Raw genomic sequence first — 16,231 nt, 5'->3', positions numbered from 1 at the left:
AACAACAGCAGTCAAACACCCAAGCTAACAGGCTAGCTTTGGAAAAAATCCCCTATTTTCATGGTATCCAATTGGTAGTTACAGTTTTGTCCCATTGCTGCAACTCCCATATGGACTTGGAAGCAGTGAAGGTCAAGAGCCGTGCATCCTCCGAAACACAACCCAGCCAAGCCGCACTGCCCGCTTAACCTTGAAGCCAGCCGCACCAATGTGTCAGAGGAAACACCATACACCTGGCGACCGTGTCAGCATGCATTCCACCTGGCCTGCCACAGGAGTCACTGGAGTGTAATGGGACAAGGACACCCCTGCAGGCCAAGCCCTCCCCTAACCTGGACGACACTGGGCCAATTGTACACCGCCCCATGGGTCTCCCGGTCATGGCCAGCTGGGACAGAGCCTGGACTCGAACCAGGATCTCTAGTGGCACAGCTAGTACTGCGAGGCAGTGCCTTAGACCACTGCCTTGCTCGGGAGACCCAATGTTGGCTAGCTTGCTAGCTATTCCAGACACAAATGAGAGAACAGCTCACTCTGACCCTTTTCCTCACCCCACTCATTATGTCAGCCAATCATGGCAAGCGGGAAGGTTGCTGTCTTCTTCCATGGCTAAACCAACTAGGCTCGAAATGTAAGAATTTTATTAGTATTCAGATGGTATACAAGTTTGTTATTAATAAGGCACATGAAAGTTCACATGTTCCAGAAGTCATTTCTGCCAACAAAACACATTTTGATTTTTAAAAAAAAGTTTACGTTCAAATGGCACTCCTGTGAAATACTGATGAGCGACATACACCTAGTTTCCTGAAACTAGTCATATATCATCACATTGTCCTCTGGACACTTCTCGCATTCCGTTGCAGCACATCATCATTGCTGTTGAGATGTTCCTGTAGTTCCTGTAGTAAATGGGAACCGTGCAGCCAGCTAGTCTGTGTGAAGGTGACCGAGGGGCCTGGAAAGGCCACGTCTCTCTGCCCATTTCAAAGTCCGCTCCCCAGGCCCAGCTTAGAGTAATTAATGGCTTATTCATTCCTGAGCAAACCATCCAGCAGTAATTATGACCATATGCTATTTCAAAGACCTTTAATTGGCCAATTAAAATCTTATTAGACACCAGATCAGAGATGGGAGAATTTTTTTTACTTCAGGTTTTGGGAGTGTAAAATTCTTCAAGCCAAATTACCACAGGGACTCCTGAACCATGGTCAGTAACCATTAATTTAATCACAAACAGGGTTTTTAATGGATAAAAAAGCGTTGTGGCAATGGGCGCAGTCGGCCCATTGGCATGGTTGGATCTTAGAGAACATTTTAGAGTACCCCATCTTGGCGGTGTAGAGAAAAGTTTTAGTATTTAAGCCAATTTCCTGCAACTCTATACATTTTGCCATGGCTAATGCTGCATTATTTATCTCAAACATAATAACAAAATCAATATAGCAAAATCAATTGTTTTGGGAATTTTCAATTCTCTCGGACTGTCAAGCTTTAATTTTGGTGATTGTTAGTTCTTAAAGATTATATTATTTAAAAAAAAATCTAGGTCCTTTTCTACATACTTTATAAGTCATTTAAGTTTACACTGAAAGCGTTTTTTCCATCCCGAAAATGTATAAAACAATATTTATTAAAATGTTTGACACTGTTTGGACTTAGCCATCCTGAATAAACACTTAGGCGGCCCGTCCAAGGATTTCAGTGGCAGAAACATCCCTGACAACTGCTGACTGGATGAAATCGTTCCTATGTGAGGAGGACATCAGATGCTCTCTGTGAGCTCAGCTGATTGATATATTAATGTAATATATGGCTGTGAAAGTGGATGAGAATATTTCATCACCTCTGTCTTTGAAACCTACGCAGCAAACTGCCTAAATCAACCAGCTCTCAGAAGTGGAAATATTTGAAATGGTATTCCGTTTCATTCCATTTCCCCTCTGTGCTAAATTTCCGTAACAGATGTGGAGGCAGCAGAAGCACCTACTGTATCTGATGAAATGTAAAGTGTCTGTCTGTCTGTCTGTCTGTCTGTCTGTCTGTCTGTCTGTCTGTCTGTCTGTCTGTCTGTCTGTCTGTCTGTCTGTCTGTCTGTCTGTCTGTCTGTCTGTCTGTCTGTCTGTCTGTCTGTCTGTCTGTCTGTCTGTCTGTCTGTCTGTCTGTCTGTCTGTCTGTCTGTCTGTCTGTCTGTCTGTCTGTCTGTCTGTCTGTCTGTCTGTCTGTCTGTCTGTAGCTAGCCCTGCTGTCACTATCAGAGCTATAGAGGATGAAGGAGAGCAGCTACACATAGGATATTTTAGAAAATGTCCATGTACCATCTAAATTGCTGTGAAATATCTTTTCAATAATAAAAAATATTGTTTTTATATCTGTTTGAAGCTGGTGGACCAGAAATGTAAGTAACATTCAATTTTGGTCCACCAGCTTCAAACAGTTGTAAAATCTATATTTTGTGTTATTGAAAATATATTTCACAGCTATTTAAATGGTACAATGATTCCCTACACTATTCAGTGCTTGTTTTTTCACATAAACTGAAATTGAGCAAACAGTCTAGAATTTTAGCAACCAGGAAATGACAGAGCCATTTCCACTAGATATCACAGCCACAAAGTCCAAACTGCTTTCCCAGATGGTGGGAAAAATCAACAGGTAAATATCACAGCCAATCACAACACTGTCAGGTAAGTCATACCGTGAAACACTATCATTCCACTGTTAGTGGAAGGAGAACTACAACTCATCTACCCGAAAGAGGAGAGCAGTATGGCAGACTGTTTCCCCCTGTAAATGTGAAAGTATCCAATGTGCTGCCTGCAAAAGAAATCATCATCATGACATTCACAAAGCCAATGTCTAGGCCTACACCTTCTGTGAGTTATGACCATCATATCATGCACCCCCCCCCTCTTTTACACCGCTGCTACTCTCTGTTGTTATCATCTATGCATAGTCACTTTAATAACCCTACATATTACCTTGACTAAACATTTCACTGTAAGGTCTACACCCGTTGTATTAGGCGCATGTGACTAATACAATTTGATTTGATCATATCAGTAGCTCTTATGAGTCATTTTTGGTCATTTTTGACCAAAAAATAACCTAGTTAATATTCAACATCCTGTAAAAATACTATATTCTCTTTCCATTGAGAGGTGTGCTTTAGGTGGTTGTCCTGTGAGCTGTGCTGGCCTAACTGAGTGAGAGAGGGCTGGCGCCTCCCTTCCTCTTACAGCCAGGGCTTTTTTTCCTGGCACTGGGGCCAAATCTCCCTGTCAAAACACATCAGGCAGGGTCTAAACCAGGTGGATTAAAACCTCTCGTGTGTTGTCATGAAGAAAGTTTCATAACACAGTGAATGCAGAGGGATTGAGAAACATTTTGAACAGTCCGAGGGACCATTTCTTCGTGTTCTCCACAACTCTTGAAGAACTCTGCTGTAAGCTGATCTTCTTTGGGAGGTACCTTGTTGATTCAGTTGAAGTGGCCTGATTATTTTATACAGTTTGTGTTGCTCTTGTCACACCCTGTATTGTGCATAGGAACACCTCTACTTCCCCTTCACTATAGCGCATGATATTTATTGGACCACTGGCTATTTGATATGAAGCCACTATATTCCCATGGTGTAAGCAACAGTAGAGTGAGCTTTCCAGAAGGTAATTCTGAGACCTCATAGTGGGCATCCACAAAACATGAATCCATGCAGGAACTTCAAGAACAAATGAGATTCCTCATTGAACTATCCAACACTTGAGGTATTACATGCTCTATACACAGATCCCACTATTTGAATGCATGGCAGAGTTGTTATTGTTGTGTTAGCGGTGTATGGTTAGTAGCATCCCCTGAGATAGCTGAAATAAAAGGCTTAACATACCTAATTTCCTGGGTAAATACAGTATGTCATGCTGACATTTGCTTTGGTACACAATGCAAGAAGAATATGACTATACTGTTTACAACTTTCTAACGCAGGGGGGGATGTGTAATGATCCAGAGGAGTTTTTCAGATATAGATACAGAAGACTGTGTGGTGAGCTACAAAACCAACCTTGACTGCCATCTCAGTTATTTGAAATGATTGAGTATTCAACACATACATTAGTGTGTAGCCTATAGCCTACTCTAAATGCATGCATTGTTATAATGTTCGCTTATCTCCAACACTATCAAAGCTGGTACTGATTGGGCTCCAGCTGGTGCATGTTTAACTGATTCTTACCAAAGATATGCAAAATCACCCATTATAATCTTTGTCTTGTATGTGCTGTTATGATGATAGTATTCAACTGAATCAAAGCCTGCAGGTTCTATTCCCCTTCTAAACATCCTCATCAACAGCTGTTAGAGAAGTCATGACACTTCCATCTGTTGAGCCTCCTGGCTCCCAACACTCACAGAGCTGCTCAATATGCAGTCGGATCAATTGTCATCCCACATGTGTTTGGCAAGCACTAACCTAGTCTCAGAGAATTTCATATTATTCTGTATGTAAATCTGAGTCACTCCATTTAGTATGAAATGTTATGTTTTGTATGGTATTTATTAATTTGTGGATGTCCATCATCCATTTCTGATGACATGTTACGAATTACAATTTATAGGATATGTTATGAATTCCAATTTGTTGTTGCTAACGTGAGTTAGGTGGCTAGGTAGTTAACGCTAATATTAGTTAGCTGGCTAATGTTAGCTAGGCTAGGGGTTAGGGGTTAGGTTTAAGGATGGGGTTAAGGTTAGAGTTAGGTTAAATTGTTAAGGTTAGGTTTAGGGGAAGGGTTAGATAAAAGGGTTAAGGTTAGGGTTAGGGGAAGGGTTAGCCAACATGCTAAGTAGTTACAAACTAGTTAAAAATGTGTAAGTAGTTGAACATTTGCTAATTAGCTAAAATGCTAAAGTTGTCCCTGATGAGATTCCAACATGCAACCTCTGGGTTGCTAGACGTTCGCGTTATATGCCCACCCATCCTCTCTGACCCACCATCCGCCTTTCGTTTTTGCCTTAAGTAACCTTCTGTTTTATGTAACCATACCAAATGTAACGTATCATACTAATTTGAGTGTCCTGGATTTACATGTATTATGTTACGTCTAGTTTATGAGACCAGGCTGCAAGCACTGCTGGGACAGTCAGGAAATGCAGTACTGTACTAGGGGTATATCCTCAACCCAGGCCAGTCCTCTACTATCTCACTCTAGTATTGATTTGTCCTTGGTGCAGGGGTTTGTGTGCTAGCTAATTATATGGACATCCGGTAATGAGACTCACATATGCAGCCCTGACAGTGGGATTATGGAGCAGTCTTTTCCATTCCACATAAAGACAGGGGGCGTGTGCCTGCAGAATGACTCACGGAAAGGCTGCTGTCTTCATTACAGCCTTAAGGAGACCCTCATATAATTACAGTCACACCAGCCTGGCAGGACCACACCTCCTAGACCACTTTACCTTGAATGTTACATATTGGAGGATATGCAAGAAAAATACCTGAATACTATAATTAGGAAAAAAACATACTGTATGTTGACTAATCAAAGGATTTTCATTAGGAAAACTTTGCAGAAAAGTATCCATTCAACTATACCAACCACTCTGAAATGTCTTACTGTAGAAATGTTCTCAAGGCGTGCTTTGTTTATGAGGGGTCACATCGTCAGAGACGCAGGTGAAGAGCTGTCAAAGTCCCGGCTGCTTAAAGTAGGTCAGTGCAGGTCAGTCCAAACGCTTGCTGCTCTGCCTCTAAGTTTTTTGGAATTATCTCCATCCACGTGTCCTTCGTTGTACATTTACTGCCGGAGCAATATTGACCCTGATACGCCAAGCACTGATAAGCCTGTTACAATCTGCATGATTTCAAATCTCACTGTAGTTTCTGTTTTGCTTCAGGTCTGACTGCATGTGGTAGATTGGTTTTTAATGGCAAGGGCCTATTATTGTTAGTTCAAAGTACACTGTGGATGCTTGCCTTATAAATGACTAACACATCAGGTTTTACTAATACATAACCTAAGTACTTTAATTAACATTATGTTCAATTGTTAAATTTTTCATTGAATGGTTACAAAAAGTTTATAGTTATTGATCACCAGATCAAACCTGCATAGTTAACATGAAGAAATGTAAACGATTCTTTAACAAAATTCCTGAGACTAGGAGAAAGATAACATCCAGAAAAACATAGGCTATTTCAGAATGTGATTGAATACGGGTGCACGACCAGTGCTCTATTTGGTTGCGCGCATTCCAGTAGCTTAGAGGCTTAGACAGATGCTCGGAGCACTGGCCAGATCAGGGATGGTGTGCTCAGTCCATCCATCAGTCACTGTGTAGAGCCGATAAAGGGCTCAGAGTCACTGCTCCTACACACACCAATCACTGACACACAGTCCCCAAGGCTGTATCTAGACTTGACAGTTAATGTCGTTTTTGTATTCTGATCATGGAGTTCTGGAATTCCAAACACATCATGCGTCTACACTTACTGTTGAATGTGTCCACCATGTTCACACTATGTCCGGATTCTCTTTTCCTGAGCTATATTAAAATGCCACTGTGCATTTTGCAGATGGTGGAATAGGCAAAATATGATAATAATAACAACAACTGTAGCTAACTAGCCAGCTAACCTCTGTAGCTAGCCAGAAAGCTAGCAAGCAAAGCTAAAGGGATTGCAAAATTAAATAGTTTTTCTAAATATTAGCTAGCTTTATGAGGCCATCAAAAACTTTCCTCACGCTGGGAACGTATTTCCTCCAACGTTGTAATGAAAAGGTGCCTGGAGTGCTGAAGACTGTATGGGCTCTCGTGGCCTAATTGCGTCCAGACTGAGGAGAAATCCGCACACAATGTGCTCCGGCACGTCATCTGACCAAAGCATCGTTTCTGATTCAAGTGCCAATGCCGTTTATCAAACTTCAGGCATTTACATTTGTTGGATGACACAAAAATAGAGCTCTTTGGCCACGCCCACCAGTGGTGGGTTTGGTGTTGAAATGAGAATGCATGAGCAGAAAAGAATCCCTTACCTACTGTAAAATATGGTGGTGGATCTTTGATGTTATTGGGCTATTTTGCTTCCACTGGTCCTGGGGCCCTTGTTAAGGTCAATGGCATCATGAATTTGACCCATTACTAGGACATTTTAACCAAAAACCTGTTTGCCTCTGCCAGTACGCTGAAACTTGGCTGCAAGTGGATCATCCAGCAGGATAATAACCCCAAGCAAACATCAAAATCCACAAATAAATGATTGTTTGGCCACAAAATCAAAATTTTGCAATGTCCAGACTTGTAACCCATTAAAACCTGTGGTTTGAATTGAAGAGGGCAGTCCATAAGTGCGGAACGAAGGATATTAAGGATCTGGAAGAATTCTGTACGGAGGAATGGTCTAATATCCCTCCTAATGTGTTTGTGAACTCAGAAAACAATTCAGAAAAAGGATCTGTGTCATTATCGTTGCAAGGTGAGGTATTGAACACTATTGAAAATAGGGGTGTCAATCATTTTGACCTCAACCTTTTTGAGAGAAAAAATATTACATGTTGAACAAAATCTCTTTCTCTGAGAAATTACATTAGTGGCAAATAATAGAATTCCCCCATTTTTTTTGGATCATCCAATATAGCTCAGTATTTGAATTATTTATTTCATACAGTAATATTTGATCATCTTTATCAAGTGTCAATCATTTCAGGACCCCACTGTATGTGGGTGTATTATTATCTGCATCTATAGGCTACTTGTGGTCAACTCATAGCAAACCCTGCACACGTTTACACATAGCTTACTGTGTTACGAGCAGAGGAAGAAACTGACTACAACTCAATATGCACTACACACAATATGACCTAGAGGATAACATTGATTATTTAGCCTACATGTCTGAGAGGTGTAAGAAGAGATTATGCATACAAAGTAGTCATATAACTGCCCACAGTAGGGTACCAGAAAACAGAGAACGAAAGATACAAGCAATAAATGCATACATACAAAACTGATGGCCACAACAGTCAACTGGGGGGTGACGTTAACGTGTTCCTTCTTTGATGTTCGTAATATCGGCACACTATTTGACTGTTATCATGATGCTCATCCCAGATGCTTGGTCACCCTCTTCCATGCACCACTTTGTGTGCAAGCTGCTCTTATTTGCCGTGTGAAGATTGTAAATGTATATTTCATTGCAGGGTGTGTACTGGAGTAAACCTTCATCTGAGCATCCGTGTTTTCATTTTCATAATGCAGCAATAATGATCATTACAATGCTAATACCAAATATCGGGTCTCCCAGCTCAAACTGAATGCAGAAGTTGCCGTAATATGCAGACTGCTCTGCTCTGCCTTTGTAGTCAGGCTGTGCTCTGTATGATAAGACACTTCTCTATAGGCTGCAGATAGGAGAAAATGCTCTCTAAACATTCTGAGGTTGAATTCTAAACCCTGAACACAGTGCAAAGATTGCAAGACTGATATTATTTTGCTAATCAGGTTCACAAAATCCAGTTTACAGGGATATGCAAATGAGGTGCTACTAATCCTGGGGCAACAGCAGCAGACACTCTGACTGATGCCTGTAGTTCCTCCAGTTCCTCTGTTTCTTACTCAGCCGTGAAATGTGTGGGGATGATACCAAGTACCAGCCCAAGCCCCCTGGTTGTCTTTATCTAGCAGACAGAGCTTTTTGTTTTTAGCATAGTCTGTGTGTGGGCTATTGGCCCTCCACATGCAGTGACCTCATAGTGGAGTGATCAATAGCATGCTACTCATTCCTAAAGAGTATTGGTATGCCAGTCATCCTAGACATATCATCAATCATTTACACCACAGATATATAGGGTACATTCCACCCAGCAACCTAGACAACTGGCTTTGACCCCAAAGGGGGGGGCTGGTTGCCAATCTGGAGAAGACTTGGTCTTGTCACTCAATGTGTCAACTTGATAGCCATGGAACGCTAAAGCGCAACACAGCTCCTAGTTCTTGTTTAATAGTAAAAACGTATAATTTTAGGTCTAATTGAAGATAATCTCACATTGGAGGGATTGTTCTTTCAAGCCTTTCTCCTCTTCTTTTGTTCATATTTCTAAGTAAAGTTCTGCAGGGTCCCTATGATCCCTGTGCTGTATGGTTATGAGGCTGACTGACTGACTGCTCTACTTAACCAGACAAGCATAATAACACGATTAGCAGCCTATCAGATGACACAGTATAGTGAAGCTGGTTGCAGGTACATACAGGCCCACATCTTATGTCACATGGTCTGGTCAACAAGGACTATGCAGTATTAGAGTGCAAATGGCTTAATTTGAAACTTAATGTCTGAGAAAGAGGGTAGAAATTAAGTTTCTCCTTTTCATTAACACCAAGCAAAAATACATGTATAACATGCATTAAAATGCATAACCTTTATATCACATTTCTGCTAGTGGGAGTTAGCTTTCAGCTTGCTTTCACTGCCTCTGCAGAGGAATGTTGGTTAATGTCGTACAGAGTGGAGTGAACCTCAAAAGGACCCTTGACGTTCCTGTGGCCTTTGTTTGCAGTGAAGGGCCCAGTCATAGAGTGCAGTGGATGTGTGTGAGATCCAATCAGAGTCCTAACACGTCCACACAGCTCAGCTCTTTGCAGGGCCTTGCGGCTGCAGGCATGGAGGTGGGAGCTGATGTCATGGAGAGATGGCAGTGAAATGATCTGTGACAGGAAAGTTGAGCCTCTTCAATACCATGTTAGAGCCAAGCCCACATTGTCACGGCTGTTGAAGGAACTGGACCAAGGTGCAGCGTGGTGAGCATACATTTTCTCATTTAATCGAAATGATGCCGACAAAGCAATAAACAATAAAAAATAAACCGTGAAGCTTAAGGCTATGTGCCATCAAATAAAGTTAACTTCCCACCAAGACAGGTGGGAAAAAAGGCACCTAAGTATGGTTCCCAATCAGTGAGAACGATAGACAGCTGTCCCTGATTGAGAACCATACCCGGCCAAAACATAGAGATAAAAAATAATAGAAACACAACACAATAGAAATGCCCACCCCAACTCACACCCTGACCAAACCAAAATAGAGACATAAAAAGGATCTCCAAGGTCAGGGAGTGATACAAATAGCATTTCCTCAGACAACTTCATCTACTTTCACAACAGAGGTCAAGGCACGTCAAACCACATGTCAGGCCATTGGAAGAGATTGCATCCTCTTTTTTCAGACATGAGCAGAGCAAGACAGATGCTGCTTTTTACAATATACAAAGAGAAGAAAGATGATGTGCAGAACTGGAACAATGATAACCTATTTTCTTATCTGAGAAATGTTGTGGGTTAATCTATCAGGCAGACTAAATCTAAGTAGGTACTGTAGATGACTATCAGTTTTAAAATGGTTTTGCTTAACCTTAAGAGCTGGTTCTGAACAAACCAAAGGTTTTTATATTCTACCTGGATCCAGAGTCAACTGATTAGAGGGCACAGGAAGACAAACAGTAATTTCAAGAAGACACAACTCAGACAATGAGCATACAGTATACCTCAGGAGCCATACAAGGCAATCTCCCAAAATACCCTATAACTTCAGGGTAAACTGTAACTTGAGAAACTAGGCTTTACTGCTTTGTTGTTCAGTAAAAAAGCAAATACATGCCATAGCTCTTTCTTTTGGGCAACCTCATCACAATAAGTAATACAGCATCCTTCAAATAAAGTACAAGAAGGTCACATCCCTATATTAATTCAGGAACATGAGGAGTATGGCTGTGTAGAGGGACAGCATGAGGATATCTGTGTAATCTGAACCAATTAGACCAGCGGCCCTCTCCTCTTTTCCACTGTCCCACCAACCACGCTGGCAGCAGTGGTGAAAATGAGCATCAAAGCATCAAAAGCGTTAGTTGCTTCCTGTGAGCTGCTACCTGCATGCTAAGCAGTTCCATTCCCCCAGATGTCTAAAAGCTCTGCTGGACCCCAGGCAGAAGCAGCAGATCTGCAACCGTCTCCCTCCCAGGCGGCCCAGACCAGACTAGCCAGGCAGACAGTGTAGTGGACAGGTGCAGGGATCTGAACCCTGCTGTCACTCACAGAACAAGAAAGCACCGGGATAAGATGTTAGCTTCCTTTAAAAGGCCAACGGATGCCCTGCCCTGGGTGTTTATACATCACATATTCGATCCTATGCCATTAATTATTCAGACTGCACTCTGCCTACTGTGGCTCTTCAAACACCTGCACTGTCTGCCTACCTGCCCTGGGTAACAGTGTTACCGTAAGAAGTACGATTCGATATGCATCTTGATTAATGGGCTCCAATATGATACAGGAACGATAAGTTTTAGTTTGAAATGATTCGGTGCGATTCAGTTTCATTAGAATAACGCATTGATGTGATGCTCTAACATTTTCTGCATAAACACATTCATTTTACATGATATATTAAAAGTGTGTGTGTGTGTGTGTGTGTGTGTGTAAATTATGTATATGTCTATGGTGTACACACTTTTGATCTGAAATCACCGTCACCCACTAATTCATTTGTACCCACTGAATATATAGCACAACTTTGGATTCCACACTTCTCATAATCAAATGGTTTAGATCTTTTGGAAGTTATGAAAGACTGGACCTAAAATTGTGTATAAATGATCAAACAAGAGGTTTTGCCATGATTCCTATGTTGAAGATGTGAAAATGATTTGTTGGTCTGTAATGAGGAACATTCTGACGCTGCACTTGAAGAAGTTCTGAAAGTGCTTCCCCGGTTACTGGTAGACATGCACCCATCAAGAAACTGACTGTTAGAACTGACAAAACCCTATGGATAGATGATGCATTGAAACACTGTATGGCTGAGAAGGATGAGGCAAAGGGAATAGCAAATAAGTCTGACAACACAGCAGACTGGCAAACATACAGTCAATTGAGAAATCACCTAACTAAACTAAACAAAAAGAAGAAGAAACTATACTATGGAACAAATAGAAATGATATAAAGAATAATAGTAAAAAGCTCTGGAGTACTTTAAATGAAATTCTAGGTTCCATCCTTCATTGAGGCAGATGGCTTGTTCATGACAAACCCCTTTGATATAACTTATTTTGTTGACAAGATTAGAAACTTAGGCATGACATGCAAACATCAAATGCTGAGTCTTCATATTCATGCATACTGGACAAAATAATTAAAGACAAGCACTGTTATTTGGAGTTCCACAAAGTGGGTGTGGAAGAGGTGATTTCTTTTTGTTATCTATAAGGACAAACCACCTGGTACTGACAACCTGAGGTTGGTAGTGGAATTGCTGAGGTTGGTAGTGGAATTGCTGAGGTTGGTAGTGAAATTGCTGAGGTTGGTAGTGGAATTGCTGAGGTTGGTAGTGGAATTGCTGAGGTTGGTAGCGGAATACATTGTGACTCTTGTTTGCAACATCATCAATTAAAGCCTAGAAGACGTTGTGTGCCCTTAGACATGGAGGGAGGCAAAGGTCATTCCGCTGCCAAAGAATAGCAGAGCACCCTATAATGGTTCAAACAGCCGACCAACCAACCCGTTACAAGTGCTTAGCAAACTTTTAGAAAAAATCGTGTTTGATAAAATAAAGTTATTTTTACAGAAAACAAATGAACAACATACTTTCAGCATGCTTAAAGGGAAGGGCTCTCAACATGCTCAGCCCTGACACAAATGACTGATGATTGGCTGAAAGAAATTGATAGTAAGAAGGTTGTGGGAGCTGTTCTGTTCGACTTCAGTGCAGCTTTTGATGTCATTGATCAAAACCAATGTTCCCTCAAAAACTTTTCGGCACTGAGCAAATTTCAGAGCAAACTTGAAATTCTGTGCAACTTCCAGTGTGTGTTTACTGTGAACACTGAGGCTGTACCCAAGTTACAGCTTAACAGTGGCCAAGTAGGCAACTGTGGCTATTTGATCATAATCTAGGCCTACCAGAGTGGTCTACCACCAAAAGCAATGGAGAAAATCCCATACATAACATTTTAACACAGAAATTGTTTTTCTACCATTCAGCATACAGTAGCAGCTAATGTGTGGTGTTCAATGTAGGGCTTGACATGAACCTGTTGGTCCATCCTCCAGACACGGTGACTGAAAATGTTGTTTTGTTTTGTTTGATGCACGCAACCACTTCACAAAATGAAATGCCATTGTTAGAGAGAATCAGACAAATTATGCTACCCTCTGCCTATTGGCTACTTAGCATATTCAAGCCTGTCTCAAGCCTGCCCATTTAAGACACAAAAAGCTCTTTACCTTACTCGCTTTTCAAAGATGTCTAGAAATGTATATGTTTTTTTTGCTCTTGTAGGCAATGGTCTATTTGCATATAGGCTTACTGCAGCTCTGTTTGTTTATGCAACACAGGTCTGTGTAGAGTAAGGGCTGAGTCGTGTGTGTCAATGCAATAGAATCCTTCTCCGATGCATTCTGCCTACAACAAAATGTCTTGTGTAGTTAGTTTTGGGTATGTTTCATTGAAAGTGGCTAATATTGTGTTAATTCAATCACAATAGCCACAGTAAAGGAAAATGTTGATTGAGTTAACAGGGAAAATGTTATTGTATTTCAAAATTTGAGGTAGGCTATATGATCACACCGGTAATATATCCATTGTTGTGTTACTTGTGAGGCACAGCTGAGTGAGCAAAAAATTTAATAATTAGCTTTTTATTTGTATTTTACTGGGCTGATGCTGCCTGCATCTGATGGTTAGTCTCAGTGGAGGGAGAGAGCAGACTGAGGGTCCGCCTCTCAACATCCCTCCTCTCCTCCACTGACACTAACCAAAATGTGACACCGTCTTCCATCTGATGGTTAGTCTCAGTGGAGGGAGAGAGCAGACTGAGGGTCCGCCTCTCCCTCTTCTCCTCCACTCTCAGTGGAGGGAGAGAGCAGACTGAGGGTCCGCCTCCATCCCTCCACTAACCAAAATGTGACACCGTCTTCCATCTGATGGTTAGTCTCAGTGGAGGGAGAGCAGACTGAGGGTCCGCCTCTCAACATCCAAAATCCTCTCCATCCTCCACTGACACTAACCAAAATGTTCCACCGTCTTCCATCTGATGGTTAGTCTCAGTGGAGGGAGAGAGCAGACTGAGGGTCCGCCTCTCAACATCCCTCCTCTCCTCCACTGACACTAACCAAAATGTGACACCGTCTTCCATCTGATGGTTAGTCTCAGTGGAGGGAGAGAGCAGACTGAGGGTCCGCCTCTCTCAACATCCCTCCTCTCTCCTCCACTGACACTAACCAAAATGTGACACCGTCTTCCATCTGATGGTTAGTCTCAGTGGAGGGAGAGAGCAGACTGAGGGTCCGCCTCTCAACATCCCTCCTCTCCTCCACTGACACTAACCAAAATGTGACACCGTCTTCCATCTGATGGTTAGTCTCAGTGGAGGGAGAGAGCTTCCATCCCTGACACTAACCAAAATGGTTTCCATCTGATGGTTAGTCTCAGTGGAGGGAGAGAGCAGACTGAGGGTCCGCCTCTCAACATCCCTCCTCTCCTCCACTGACACTAACCAAAATGTGACACCGTCTTCCATCTGATGGTTAGTCTCAGTGGAGGGAGAGAGCAGACTGAGGGTCCGCCTCTCAACATCCCTCCTCTCCTCCACTGACACTAACCAAAATGTGACACCGTCTTCCATCTGATGGTTAGTCTCAGTGGAGGGAGAGAGCAGACTGAGGGTCCGCCTCTCAACATCCCTCCTCTCCTCCACTGACACTAACCAAAATGTGACACCGTCCCATCTGATGGTTAGTCTCAGTGGAGGGAGAGAGCACTGACTGACACTAACCAAAATGTCACCGTCCTCCATCTGATGGTTAGTCTCAGTGGAGGAGAGAGCAGACTGAGGGTCCGCCTCTCAACATCCCTCCTCTCCTCCACTGACACTAACCAAAATGTGACACCGTCTTCCATCTGATGGTTAGTCTCAGTGGAGGGAGAGAGCAGACTGAGGGTCCGCCTCTCAACATCCCTCCTCTCCTCCACTGACACTAACCAAAATGTGACACCGTCTTCCATCTGATGGTTAGTCTCAGTGGAGGGAGAGAGCAGACTGAGGGTCCGCCTCTCAACATCCCTCCTCCACTCCTCCACTGACACTAACCAAAATGTGACACCGTCTTCCATCTGATGGTTAGTCTCAGTGGAGGGAGAGAGCAGACTGAGGGTCCGCCTCTCAACATCCCTCCTCTCCTCCACTGACACTAACCAAAATGTGACACCGTCCCATCTGATGGTTAGTCTCAGTGGAGGGAGAGCAGACTCAACATCCCTCCTCTCCTCCACTGACACTAACCAAAATGTGACACCGTCTTCCATCTGATGGTTAGTCTCAGTGGAGGATGAGAGAGCAGACTGAGGGTCCGCCTCTCAACATCCCTCCTCTCCTCCACTGACACTAACCAAAATGTGACACCGTCTTCCATCTGATGGTTAGTCTCAGTGGAGGGAGAGAGCAGACTGAGGGTCCGCCTCTCAACATCCCTCCTCTCCTCCACTGACACTAACCAAAATGTGACACCGTCTTCCATCTGATGGTTAGTCTCAGTGGAGGGAGAGAGCAGACTGAGGGTCCGCCTCTCAACATCCCTCCTCTCCTCCACTGACACTAACCAAAATGTGACACTGTCTTCCATCTGATGGTGAAACTCGAGTCGCACCGCATTATTTCGGCAGAAATTATTAACAGAAAAAGTGAAATATTCCTCCATGTTAAAAAAATACCCAAGCCGCTAATAATAACAACAAAGCAAGCCTATTGATATTCATTCATTACTGCTTCCGTGCTTGTTGTTACGCTGAGTTGAAATAGGAAGAACGCACATTTTATGGTTATAAAAGTGTTGAATACAAAATGTTGACAGTGCTGAGTAAGAACTTAAAAACTTGAACTCAATCATAAAATCAGCAGTTCTTTGCTGTATTAGTTGACAGTCTCTTTCTAGTTAAATACATTTAAATGTTAGCATACAGGAGCAATTAGGTTTAACTAAGTGTCTTGCTTAAGGGAACATTGACAGATTTTTTCACCTAGTCAGATTCAAACCAGCAACCTTTTGGTGACTGCCCTGACCTCTTTACCACCAAGCTACCTGCTGCCATGATTTTAAAGTCTTTGAAATCTCACAATCTCAACTTTGCTGTAGTTTTCTTTTATGTCTGCTACATCACTGCAGACACATAATCTGAGCCATCCG

General features: G+C 42.4%; 1 protein-coding gene across 3 annotated transcripts in view; it reads right to left on the bottom strand.

Annotated features, from left to right (window-relative positions):
* The window catches only part of LOC124001283 (semaphorin-4B-like), a 96,639-nt gene that overhangs the window by 53,580 nt on the left and 26,828 nt on the right, over nt 1-16,231 (bottom strand). The gene's annotated exons all lie outside the window — the stretch shown is intronic.

This window comes from Oncorhynchus gorbuscha, linkage group LG02, assembly GCF_021184085.1.
Source record: "Oncorhynchus gorbuscha isolate QuinsamMale2020 ecotype Even-year linkage group LG02, OgorEven_v1.0, whole genome shotgun sequence".
In the NCBI taxonomy this organism is placed as follows: Eukaryota; Metazoa; Chordata; class Actinopteri; order Salmoniformes; family Salmonidae; genus Oncorhynchus; species Oncorhynchus gorbuscha.
Note: the sequence above shows the minus strand (reverse complement) of the source record. Positions and strands in the feature narration are given on the sequence as shown.